Source organism: Sinocyclocheilus rhinocerous, unplaced genomic scaffold (genome assembly GCF_001515625.1).
Source record: "Sinocyclocheilus rhinocerous isolate Xijiao unplaced genomic scaffold, SAMN03320098_v1.1 scaffold1129, whole genome shotgun sequence".
Lineage (NCBI taxonomy): Eukaryota > Metazoa > Chordata > Actinopteri > Cypriniformes > Cyprinidae > Sinocyclocheilus > Sinocyclocheilus rhinocerous.
In genome coordinates this window covers 298741-312928 of record NW_015634513.1, presented here as the reverse complement: position 1 = coordinate 312928, position 14188 = coordinate 298741, and the positions used below count along the sequence as shown (strand labels likewise).

General features: G+C 36.8%; 1 protein-coding gene across 1 annotated transcript in view; it reads left to right on the top strand.

Annotated features, from left to right (window-relative positions):
* Positions 1-14188, top strand: part of lrba (LPS-responsive vesicle trafficking, beach and anchor containing) — a 316503-nt gene that overhangs the window by 205375 nt on the left and 96940 nt on the right. The gene's annotated exons all lie outside the window — the stretch shown is intronic.

Genomic DNA, 14188 nt, shown 5'->3' with positions numbered 1-14188 from the left:
ACATATTTTTGTTTGCACTGAATTCAACTTTGGTCTTTAAGAACTGGCTGCTAATTGTGTTAAACGATATTTAGTTTTTGCCACTAAGGTTATTGACCGCGCACTGCTTGTGTTGCATTCGTCCACCACGATTTCATCCTATGCTCAAAAATCTGGATACTGCTTCAAATCGATCAAATAAGCGTGTGTGTGTGTGTGTGCTCGCTCATGGTCGCACAGTAAGTGGAGATGTAGCTTCTGTAATATTGTGATAATGCCTAAAACATACTGATGCAGATTAGTTGAACGGTTTTCTGATTCTCTAGCCTGTTCGTGTTTATAATTGCACCACAATCAAGGGTCTTTTAAAGGACAATGTTTATTGAGTTTTATTTGAAACTGATCGTATCGTCCATAGTCACAAAAATCAAGAGCATAATGAAACGTTTTAGAGACTGATGTGTTATTCGGGTTATTCAGTGATATTGTAATTAAATGACAGTGCTCCAGTGAAGATGTATGTGCAACCTGCAGGTGTGTTATTTACAGAAGATATTCAGGATTTAACTTCTGCATGCACTTAATGTAAGGAAAAATAAAAGAACGTTTAAAAAACAGAAAGGAAAGAAAAAAATAAAAAGCGGAAAAAATAAAGTTGGGCTGTCATTTGTTTTTCCTTGTAGTTAAAGCTGGATTCGTACTTTTTCTTTCATATTTCTCAAAGAAACACATGTATTTATTTACTTCGTTATTTTTTGTTTTGATGCACGTTATTTACTTTCTCCATTGTGTGCGCGCGCGTATATTTCTCGATTCTTTATTTGCTTAACTTTAAAGATATTAACGCATTTGCTTTCCGTTCGCTCTCTGCATTCATTGCTTTCATTAAAACAACTTTCTTAAATTGTTAACATTTTTGTTTCCATTTTGTTCCATCGTTGCTCTGTTCTCACATGAGTTATGTGAATCTGAGCAGCATCCCATCGGCAGCGTAGCGTGTTAAAATGAATAATTTAGAGAGGAGAGATTGTTTGGCGTGGTAATTGAAGTCTCTTATCAAGCCAGACTTCATGTTGTATGAGTTCAGCTCTCATCACAGTTGTCTTAACGACAGGCTTAGGAGAAAGTCTGCAGATATAGCGCTGCGGGTGTAGGATGCGTTGCGCTAAATGAGGCCATTCAAAGTATTGATCCGTCGCGAGTGAGTGTGTTTTTACAGTGAGAAAAACGAATGTCAAGAGTTTGTGCTGTTAAGCCCATCTGAGAGCCCGCGGGGTGTTTTATTTTTCGCTTGAGTAAAACACCGTTTGTTAGAAGCACGCTGAGCGAATGTTCTTTCGGTAAAGAAACTTCACGATGTTTTATTTAATTACACAAACATTGTTTTGCTCCTAAACCATGTGAAACATCACGAAATCACACGCCAGGAGATGATTTTTAATAGTATACAGATATGTGATTGGAATGCATTTTACGTAATATTTCGTTTTCATTTAAGTTAAGAAAAAATAGACGTTTACATTGGAATAAAAGAACGTCCAACAGGTATTTGCTATGGGATTCTTCAGCCATCTTATGGTTTCATTTTTTCATATATGAGTTTTCTTCTGTAATGGTAAAGAAATGAGGCTAGTTAAACAAGTTCATTGTAGAATGCTATGCTATGAATCATGTTTTGGTCTTATGGTGTGGATTAGTAACCCGCCTGAAACGTTTTCAAGAAATTGTGAATATTTGCTCCTACATTTCAGCACTGAATATTCATATAGTGAAATATTTAATCTAAGTTAACACACTTGTACCCGTTCTTGATTAGTATTTGGCAGATCACTGTGCTAACTGGACTGAATGACACTCCTGAACTGTTCACAGAAATTAATATAGCAGTAAAACACATCACTGCAGTATTTAGTTAGAATGATAATACATATCTCTTATTAGAAGTAATAAGATAAAAAAATGTTTGCAATATTTTGGTGTATCTAACCCTGTCCACAATTCATATTCACCACATCAAACTGTTTGAGATCATTTACTTAAGTTAGCTGTTACAAGCTTTACTTAATTTGCAAGATTACAAGCATTAAGCAAATTAATCATTTAATCCTTTAATTACTGTTATTATTGGATTTACCAAAGTTTTTATCTTGTTTTTTTTAAAGAAGTGTTTAGGCAAGTTAAAAATATACAGTTAATTTCAAGTTAATGTTTATCAGATAGGTACCATTTTTACTGTCTGAAGGAAAGAAGCAATTTCTATTTTAAAGTTCATTATTCTGTGTTTGGCATGTGGGAGCAGTTAATTTATTTCCATAATCTGCAAAAATAGAAGTGTTAGGAGTATGTATGTATTTATTTATTTTTGTTTTACATTTTGGGTTACATTTTATTCGCAAATATGCAGAGCCAAGAAACATTTGTTTGCTCAACTGTAAAAAAAAAAAAAAAAAAAAGACCAATTTAAAATCTCAAAACAACTGACAAACTAAGCATATGTCTTGAAATGAATGCAAATGCATAATATCTTGAAAATAAAGTGACATCCGTCTTATTTGACTTTTCCGTTTTTATTTTACATGAAATTATAGCATTTTCAACATGACATATTTAGTTACATTTAGCTGATATTACATCCATTCACAAATTGAAAATTTGATTAAGCCTTATTATTTTCCTTAATATTTAATTATTAGTCTTAATTCTTAATTAAACAAATCAAAGTCTATTAAATCACTAACCAAATCTTAACATAAACAGTTCCAGATTGATCCTTTTTATGAGTATTTTTTTTAACATTCTTTCCTTCCTTTGAATTGTTTTAAAGGTAAAAGGCAGGCTCTGAACCACTGACATCTCAGCAAGTGGTAGAATTTCTTTGATTCTTCTAACATTAATGTGCCAAAGAGTGTTCTTGAACCGAATGATACACTTAGCAGAACTGAATAGAACCGTTTAAATAAGCTCCAATAAATGCTTTTGGTCTCTTTTCTCCCCCTTTATCTCTTTTTTTGAAAACATTCCGTATTATCTGGAGACCAAAAGAGCTTTCGTCTTGCTGAGCAGACTGAACGAGAAGATGAGAGAGGCACGGTAGTGTGGAGCCACTCCTCTTTGATCTGATGACTCCGCTCTGATCCTCTCTACAACACTGGACAGTGTCTGATAAGACTCTCTCTCTTGTTCTCATTCCTTGTGTCTCTACATCTTGAAGAGTCTAACGTGATTTCCAGGTCATCTGACCTAGTTAAAAAAGAGCCAGATAGTGTTGTCTGATCAAAGAAAAAAGAAAAACAGTGATCCGGGTAACTTCAGGGACAAGCTCTTTCTGTCAAAGCACATATTTCAGGGCATATTTAAACAGGAAAAAATATAAAAAATGTTGAGGTGGCAGATACTGTCCACATAAGAAGAAACGTTCATTTCCATCATGCTTTGTCAGCTTTACTCTCAGTTGCTTTCTGTTGGAAATGCATGGTTTTGTACCCTATTGTTTTTTTTTTTACAGTATTTATTTATTGATTAGTAGTTTTAAGTTCTTGTTTACATGTCTCTAGATTTAATATCAAATCCTTGGTGAATAAAAACACGACCATGCTCGTTTAGGAGAAGAGGGGGAAAAAAGTGCAGCAGTTTTTCTTCCGTCTCAGCTGAAGTTAGCATGTTTTGCTCTTTTATGTCAATGATAAGAGGGGGAGAATGTCAGTTACAGATGCTTTTAGCCTGTAGTCTTTTTCTGCCCCACAATGGAAACGTGAGAGGCAGCAGGCAAAAAAGGCACACCGTCTTACCCACGTTTCTCACACACACACACAGAGACGGCCCCAGCTGCATTTGCCCCTAGGAGACGGCCCCAAACAAGTCAAGCAGTGGTACTAATTGCTTGGCAGGCCTTTCCGCATCTGCCAGGGAGATCTGGTGAGGTCATGGAGCAGATGGGTGTCTCTCTGTGTCCCTCACATTCACCGTCTGCATTTGATCTGTTTTAGGATTTTCCTGATCAGTCACTCTACTATGTTGAACTCATGATTCTCCGCTGCTCTCTGTGTTATATATTGTTGTGCTGCTCTGAAACATTTTGATATTTAGAGTTAATCAGTACGGGACACCCTCAAAGCTAAATTGACACCATTCATTTTTCCAAAACAATACAATCCAATACAGAGCTCTACAGTGAAACAGTATAGGCATTATTCAATGATAAATGTTTACTGTGCAACTTTATCACATAACCCCATTTAGGTGCATCTTGGAAATGGCAGTTATCTTGCATTTATAATTCATAATTATAATTCAGTTCTGTGTAAAAATGTCTTAATTATCAAATAGTAAGTCAAAAAGAGAGATTGGGACTCTAATTATATTTGGGTCATTAATCAAGCTAGAAACAGGATGCCTAATGAAGTGTATGGCAATATATGTGACCCTGGACCACAAAACCAGTCATAAGGGTCAATTTTTCCAAAATTGAGGTTTATAAATCAACTGAAAGCTGAATAAATAAGCTTTCCATTGATGTACATTTACCACAGCGACTTAAGACTGGTTTTGTGGTCCAGGGTCACATATTTAAAACAGTAGTGTTATATTAGATATATATTTTTATAGATATATTGCTAGGACGATTCGGGACACCTGTGTGATCTAGAGCAGTTCATATGCACTAAAATCACATTGGTTTGATATTTTGTTTTATAGTACAATGTAATATGGAAAGCTCGCAATTCACTTTATTTGATTAACAATAAATTCCTTATTTTATATTGTTTAATCCTTGACTTTTATAAACATCTTACCAGTTTCGTCCACTGCTTTTCCATTCAGGCAGTGTCTTCTGAAGGACAAGCACCGTTCACACCTAATTGGGTAGGAGGAGAGGAGCGAAGGTGGGAGGGATGTTACGGAGGGAAAGTATTGTTACGCTTGTCCTACAAACATCCTGGAGTGGCTCGACGCTCTGCACACACACACACACACACACACACACAAACACTCACACGGGGTCTCACACCCTCTTCATTCGGTTGCTACAGACGACCTTCAACTGCTGCTGATCAGTGTCAGGTTGTCCAAAGATTTTATTGATTTTTCAGTTAGGCATAAGTAGTTTGTGCAGAGGTAAATGGCCAACTACAGCAGCTCTGTCACTATCAAAGAGCTGGAGGAGAGCAGCCGTGACTGTTGCTCATATCAGCATTTACACACGGTGTCCTGCACGAGTCGATAAATTGATGAGTCGTACAGTGTGTTGAATGATAAAGGGATCGCTCTCTCTATACTTTATACCCTTCTACAGAGGGAGGATCAAAAGTGAATTGAAAATCCAACTTAAACCTGGAAATAAAAAATGAAAAACTGAAAGCAAAGCTGTTGACATTAAAGGGGTCATATAAACTGCCTTTTTTATTATTTTGTACTTTTCTCTGAGGGCCACTTATAATCAAAAAACATCATCATTTAGAAGTAATTGGATATTTTCTGTCCTGTTTTAACCCCCCTCATCAGAACGCTCTGTTTGAATATAGGCGTGGCGCATTTCCGGGGTGAAATAAAGTGAACAAAGGAGCGAGTTCTTACTGACGTGGTCTGGATCTTTATTAAAAATAAAGTTAATCCACTTTTTCCTAATGTTAGGGTCAGAAGGAAGGCAATGCAAAGACTGTGTTTTTCCACAACTTGGCAATACACAGCATCTTGTTGTCTTCGGAGCATCTTTATCATTTGATTTCTTGGTAGACCTGTGTTTGCCTCTCTCTCTCGTTCTCTTGTTATTTTCACTACATGCACGAATTGGTGGACAGGGCTAAACAGGCAGCGATGTAGAAGCAGGTGTTGATCATCTTCTGTGGAAGCGGTGTTTAGCCACACTATTACATAAAAAAAAGTCATAAAGTGGCACATTCCACAAGCTGTCGTTTTGGCAGATTGGGTTCAATCTAAGCTGTTTTTAGACTAATGAGAAAGTTTTGAGTTCTGAAACTTACAGCATGTTTTTATAGTACAATGACCTCTTGTATGTCAAACGATCAAGGGAATTTTGATTTCTCACTTCATGACCCCTTTAATTGTGTGTGAGAACTATTTGTTATCGCGAACTTATGGAATAAAACAAAAAAAAAGCTTGATAAAACAAAACTTTCTGAAACTCATGTCAATCAGTATATTATTGAAGTTATTCCACTAATATAATTTGTAATGGGGAAAAAATATTTAAATTTGGAAAAATTAAGCTGAAGTTTAAGAACAGTCTCTGGAAAACATTAAAGATTCTGCATTACTTGAGATTATATCATTATGAAATCTTCTGGCCTTATTCTCTCCTCTCCCACTTCAATTGTTTTTCTTCGCCATTTTCAAAAGACTGAAATCATATTTGAATGTGTTTCTAATTTGTGTCCACATTAAGTATACTGTCGACAACTTCATGTTCTCATTATACCTTATAAATAATAGTTCATGGACGATGTAATGAGTTAGAAAATGGCATGCATCAAATATAAAAGTTGCTCAAAAAGAAAATACTTGCTAAAGAATAAATGAATAAATAAAATAATCAGATAAGTTAGGTCAACAATTAGAGAAATATGTCTTAGATTATTTCTCAGAGCTCTCCAAGTTTTTGAAATATTTTGATTGATTGAAGAGTATTGATTGTAGGCTTGATAAGTATAAACTCATTACTAGAAGAGATGATGAAGATGATGGTGAATGAAGATGAGGTAACAATTTCAAATCACTGGAAAAATTGACTGCACAGTACTGTGGATATTGTTATGACGAGAATGAAATGTATTGCATTTGTGATGTTTCTATTTGTGCAAAAAAGAGATTAACCACTCAAAGCACATCTGTAAGAATCTGAAATATATTGTGGCATTACTTCAGTGCCCAAGAATAAAATTGTACAGAGCACTAACCCTAACTCACTGCAGATGAACGAAAAACGTTTTGAATCACAACACACTGAATAACTAAAGAATTGCAGTATTATCGTATCATGACCCATATATTGCTAAGTCCCCTAATAGTGAGCTAAACAGACACCACAGTTTCATGTCCCACTCTGTGGCACTGATACCTCCCAGCTTCACTGAGGTTACTCCTGAGATGAAGTCATCCGGTATGAAGCAGGTCACTGATCCTGTCTACTGATGCAGCAATGATAATTGAAGGCTGAGAGCAGGGAAGAAACAGATTTGTTACAGAAGCGCCTCAAAGTCAAGGAGAGCTGCCCTCATGCTTCCAACTTGCATCCTTCATTGAATTTATTGTCTGTTTCTATTGTGGCCTTCTTTCCCCAGTGGCATTTTTATGATCTGGGACGGACATCATTCTAAAGAGATGTTTCAGAGAGATGTATTGTGCTACTCTAGAGCTACTGGTGAAGGTCAGGATCAGTTTTACATTGATGTAATGACTGTGTCCTGCAGAAGATGTTTTGGTCTGTGTTTGGGTTTTGACTGTTTCATTTGAAGTTAAGATGTATTAATAGCCTCTGTGGCATGTTGTCAATTTCCACAGAAAACAATTTTGATATTTATTCCTCGGTTTGAAAAAAAACAAAAAAAAACAAACACAAAATGTGTCAGAAGACATGCACTTGCAGTGAAAGCCATTATTTGGTTGCTTCTTTGTACATATCTTAAAGAATATGTATTTTATGCAGACTTAGTCTGAGAACTAGCGGGTAATCATGGAACCTCTGAGGTATGGAGGAAAAAAATTTACTCGTCTTAGACCCATAAGCAATTGTTTGTTTGTTTTTTTTCTTTTGGAACTTTACCGTGAATTTGCCTTAAATGTATAGTAAGGGCATTCATAATATTACAAAAGATTTCAATTTGAAACAATTGCTCTTCTTTTGAACTTTCTATTCATCAAAGAATCCTGAAACAATATACTACAGTTTGCACAAAAAATAGACTAGCACAATTGTTTTCAACATAGCAGTTATGTCAAATTGCAATACAATTCACAGTATTACTGTTTCAAAATCATATAAATGTGGCCCTGGTGAGCATAAGAGACATCTTTCAAAAACATTAAAACATCTTACCAACCAGAGTCAGAGTTAAATTCATTTACCACATAAACTGCAGCGTAAAAAAATAGATTTGAGAACCTACTTATGACCAAAGACTTGACTTAGATCTGGTCTTGAAAGTCTTTAGACTAGACTTGGCACTTGATCAGAGACTTGAGTCTTGATATGGATACTTTGTCAGAGACTTGTATTCTTTAGCTATCAAGGCAGGTTCACAAGTCATGTGTTGAATTAGACTTGAAATATACAAATACATGACCTGACCAAAAGCATAGACTGCCTTAGAGTACCAGCAGATTAACTGAGCACAAGTACCAGCAGATTGGGTATATCATACAATAGGAGCCCATTATCAGTAGTCCCTTTTCGCCAGACAGAAGGTGGGTTTCCTGCACCTGAGTCTAGCTGCTCCATCTTCCTCTGCCGACAGGGTGAAGGTTTGGGGCCTCCCAGTCCCCTGATTGATCTGCTCTCCATCATTTACATCCCAACATTAACCCCTGCCTGCACTTTTCCCCTGTAATGGGCTTCCCTGTTTACCTGCTTAAAGACACAGTCATACAAAACATAATCCAGCTTCTGTCACCTTTCAATCCCTTAAATCCCCAGAGGATCCCTCCTTTTCAGGCCATGAAAAAACTAAAGTCCCCCCTTTAGGCACCCTAAAAGGGGGTTCACATATTTTACCCTCTACCCCACCTTCCTCCTCCAAATCCAATTAGGCCTGGGACAATAGAAGGATTAGGGGGACTTCACTTCTCTGCCATCCTGCCTTAGACACAGTGAGGAACGGCGTGACAACGGACTGGAGTGAAAGTGGTGGGCGATGCGACGGGATCTAAACCTGGCCTGGCTGTTTCTCCTCTGTATGAATGCTTCGGAGTTCGGAGAAGGACTGAACCACAGGGAAGGCTGTCGACATGATTTTCTCCATGCTTCTCAGAGGTGTTCAGGATGTTAGTTCACAACACTCTCCAACGTAGTGTTCACAAACGCAGCTTTTGCAGTAGACCCTCAGTCATATGGATTCTCACAAATATTCCCAATATGTTCCCTAACATGACTAATTGGAGTCTTGGAGTCTATTAGCAACGCCCATCATCAACATCTCTTCAACATAGCCATTCTCTCTCACTTGTTGCTTCTGTCTTCAATGCCAGATACTTGGAGCAAAACAGTCGATTTGTGAATGTCTGCCAAATTTCACGCTCCTCTTCTTCTCACTTATGTCACCTTTATCCTGTCTTTCTTCCGTCCAGCTCCTCAGTGAGCCAGACTGCCCTCTTTGCCCTGGGGTTAAAGCGCTTTAAACCTCTTAGAATGGAGAAAGTCTTTGAATTGATGTCAATCAGAGAAGAAGGAGGGATTCAGTCCTTCTCCTCTTGGTCATATTTCTCCATTATTTCCTCAAAATATACCATATAATCTAGCATATCTACCTTCCAAATCCCTTTGTTTGTTGTTATTCAACCATTTTGTTTTAAAGCGGACAAATCCTAATATGAAATTGACACATTGGCTCAGTTGAAGCTGTTGCAAATATGCATTTGAGCCTAATACACCCGCTTTACCATTCGAAGCGATTCAGTATTTCAGCCATTAAGACTCTGAAACAGCCCTACTGTATTTTTATGAGCCAAACACACCCTCATTTGTCCATTTAAACCATTAAATGGGTGTTAACTTTCACCTTACTGGAGTCCCTACAGTGCGTTTTGTGTGTCCTTCCCATCACCCCCCACAAGCCTCTACATAAAGGCCAAATGTTTAATGAGTAAGTGCACTAAAGGATTCACTTCTCCTCCAATTAACCCCATAGCTCTTGACATTTTTCTAAATCCACACAAGATTTCCTCTCTCACTCTCTCTCTCTCTCTCTTTCTTTCTCTCTCTCAGCAAGTTAAAAGGCTAACCTGTTGGCAAACAAAGTGGTGAGGAACAAAGCAAGTTCTAATCCCCATTGGACTATGTTCAGCCTGAATACTTAAAGAAGTAAACACTTCAGCTATCATGCATATAAATATGCATGTATCTGCTCAAATGCTTTAGCAGCTGACTGCTAATGTTTGTTTTACTGGTTTATAGTTTGCTATAATGGTTTATAGTTTGCTATATATATGACGTTTTAATCGGTTGATATTATCCGTTTGCTATTACTTCTCTTGGGGCTTTATGTAAAAGGATAAAATGGCATTTATACTCTCTCTTTGGAATATTTTCATATTGCACTCATATTTTACAATGTTTTGAAGATAACAACAGAAGCTAATCTTCTGATATATTATTATTGTTTGTGGGGAAACTTGCTTGGTTTGTTTTATGCTTTTAATGGGAGGTCATGTGCCTGTACAGTCCCATGATTCTCAGCACTCATCATAGTGGCCCATTCTTGTACTCTTTAATCACGTGGATCTAACCTCCATATGCCTTAACTTTTTTAAACTTTACAGTAGGTCTCTCCAAAACATTTTGTCTTCAAGCACAAGCCTGAAAACAAGACTGAATTAATTGCTTTGTGATGCTTTTCTTAATCAGGCTGAAAACAATAAATCTAAAAATTTTAATTTTAGAGTAGTGGGGGAAGCTTGTGTCTGGTGAACCTTGTATGTATTTAGAAATAAAGTGAATTGTAGCTGTATTTTTACTGACACAAAACAGTTTTGGATTATTGATCAATCTCAAAAGGTTTTTGATCAGTAAGATTTGTTATTATTGTTGAAGAAATAATTTGTTTTTAAATCAAGGATGCATTAAATTGATCAAAAGTTTCAAAAAAATTACTATTTCGAATAAATGTTATTCCGTTGAAATTTCATGTCATCTATTAATCAAAAAAGTGTCACTGTGCAAAACATTAAGCAGCACAACTGTTTCCACACTGATATTAATAATAAATGCACCAAATCAGCATATTAGAATGATTTGAGAAGGATCATGTAGCAAAAACTACCAAAAATTCAGCTTTGCCATCACAGGAATAAATAAAACATGAAAATATATTAAAATATAAACTATTTTTTAATTCTAATAATATTTTAAAGTATTACTGTTTTAATGTATTTTTGATCAAATAAATGCAGTCTTGGTGAGCATAAGAGACTTCTTTCAAAAACAAAAAAAAAATCTTACTTACTAAAACATTTCAACAGTAGGGTAATACCAGAGCACTGAATCAGTGAATGAGTCAAGAACAGTCTTCAACTAGATAGCTTGATAAAATAATCTTCATAATATATTTTAAAGATTCGATCTTTCACATTGACCATTGAACTTCTATTTCATAACAAGTGTTTAAATTGCCCACAACCTCAAAACCACAAGAAATCTTGTACTGTAGCTACAAGTGACAGATTCAGCATCTGTTATTCATATTTTAAACAACAACCTAGAGATAAAATATATATATTTATATTGAAAGGCATCGAAATGTTAGAGAGGAACCCCAAAATATACTTTCCCACATCTGAATATATTTGTGTGTGTAAAATTTCTCACAAAGCAGAACAAAACAAAACAATACGTTCTTCTGAGTCAGAGAGAGAACTTGTATGTGTTGAGTAAGTGAATAAGCTTATCTGTGACCGAAAAATTTTTGAGTGTTACAGTTGCCTTCAGCGTCTTATCCAAATGATTTTCTCTTTCTATCAGAATATAATTGTGTTTCATGACTAATGTAAGCTTGATGCTATATGTCTACGTGTGTGTGCACATGCTAGCTTGTTATTTACATGGCCAGATGCGTTAGTAACAGCAGTCCCTCTCTAATATCTCCTCCCTTTTATTCCCATGAATTCTATCAAGTTTTCCAATATTGCATCTCCAGTCCGCTTGGCTCTGAATGTTGATGTTGATGGATCACCCACTTCCTCCTCCTCATTAATTTCATCACCTTATCGCCCAGGCCAATTCATTTGACCAAAAGGTAATAATAAATGTCCCATCCACAATCTTTAACACACTCAGCCAGGCGGAAACACTTAATAACAGCATACAAATTGAACTTCAATCACCTCATTTTGCTCCGCAGATGTATAGGCACATTAAAAACCAGCATTTGAGAGTGTGTGAACACTCTCTCTCTCTCACACACACCATGGCGTTTCATGCCATCGGTTGCCAAGCTTCAAATTGAGCGTTATAATACTCATTTATTACACATTTTATAAGCGAGGATGGGGATTCTATCAGCGGCAGGAGAGCCGTTTCCTTTTCCTGGCTGCGAACGCTCTTATCACCGCTCAAACACAAGTGCACACTTTGCCCAACAGAGACCGCTATTCAGAGACTCATTTATCTTTCTGAGAGAGTGCTGGATAGTTCACTCGCTCTCTGTCTCACACTTGCTATCTCTTGCTTTTTTTCTCTCCCGCTCACCCCCCTTTCCCTTCTTTTTTGGCTTGGGGTGGGGGGTATTTTCAATTAGATTTCATTCAATTCTGTCAGAGACGGAGCACATGCTCTGGAGCGGTGGTCCCTGGTGTGTGTGTCGCTCGGTGGATGTCGTTTGCGCACACAGGGTCCATTGGCAGAGGACAGAGTGTGTGTTTGAGAGATGTGTCCCTCTTCATCTCAGACTCGTTTCGGCGGCTGACAGAGACAAATGACAGCACTCAGAAATGACTTGCTGCCTCTCGATCCTAACAGGTTGAGCGGTTTGAAATGACACACACATACGTACACACTCCCCTTTCAGCTTCAACCTTTTGTTGTCAGTTTGGCGTCAGTGGCATGGCCTTGAAATTGAGCTTCTTTTTTGGCATGAATGAAAGAACGTTTCATTTAGAACAAGAATTGACAAAATGGAACAAACATTGTTTATGTCTGTAAAAAGGCTTTAAAAGCAGCTTTAAATGTTTTTTTTTTTCTTCATCATAGACAAAGCTGTTTTGCAGCTTTAATTCATTCACATTCTATGATAAACAGTAAAGGTCTCTGCACACTGAGTCCGAATTTTTAGTCCGAAATTTTCGCACGTTGAAAAATAAATACGACCTCACGTTGTCAATCACGTTTACACACTGCCTCCGAAAATTTCGTCCGTCATAAAAAAATTCGGACCAGGTTCGATTTTCTGCGTTTTCGCATCCGTAGCAAGCATTTTGATAGGATGACGAATCCGAAAAAAAAAAACGGAAAAACACATATTAAAATTTCGGACTCAGTGTGCAAGGACCTTAAGTTTTGCATCTTCTTTTCCATTTACATTGCTTGACCATAAAAAAGTTGCTGTTTGGATTTAAATGAGCAAGTATTTAAGAGTCTAGGATTGGATCATTATTGCAGTGATTAATATGTTTCTGGCATGTTATATATTTGGCAACAAATCTTTTAACCCTAGCTGGTGCAGTGTGTAGCTTTTCATTTCCTAAACAACCATGTCAGAAGATGTAACCCATAGCCATATTCCAGGATGACAATACCAGTATTCACTGTGCTCAAATAGTGGTTAAGTGAGCATAAGAAATCATTTTCACACACAGGCCTCCTTAACCCCAATTAAAAGTCTTTGGGATGTACTGGAGTTGACTTTAGAGAATGGTTTGACACTTCCATTGTCAATACAAGATTTCAGCCAAAAGTCAGTGAAACTCTTGATGAAAATAAATGTTGTGATGTTGCATAAGGTTGTTGAAACAATGGCATGACGAATGCACACCATAATCAACATTTTAGAAATATCCGCTAGTAACAGGTTTTTGGACAACAATCAAGAGAACCTATAGAGTTCATTGCAAGGCTAGTAGTATGTGAGGTATATAAAAATTAAGATATCAGATACACAACAGACTGTTATATCCATCTACAGCATGTCAAGCCAAGGTACTGCATCATTCCTTTATTCCTTAGGGTTTGAATTGACAGGAGCCAGATAAAGTGTGAACTGTTGAGGTAGTTCTGCAATAGAGATGGAATGAACCACAGGTTAAAGGTCGTCTTTTTAAGTCAGCAAGATTTTACGGTTTGAATTTCATCACCAGGTCCTCTTTTCAGATGACTGTCATCCTAAAGGAATGAGCAATGAGCGACGTTGCGACTTTTTTATTAATAGTTCTTGTTTGTACATTCTGATAGTGATGCACAAATGTTGGATATTTAATTGTTACTCTCATTTAGCCTATTTTTTCATTTTTTTATTACTACTGCCATTATCGAGCACTCACTTGTAAT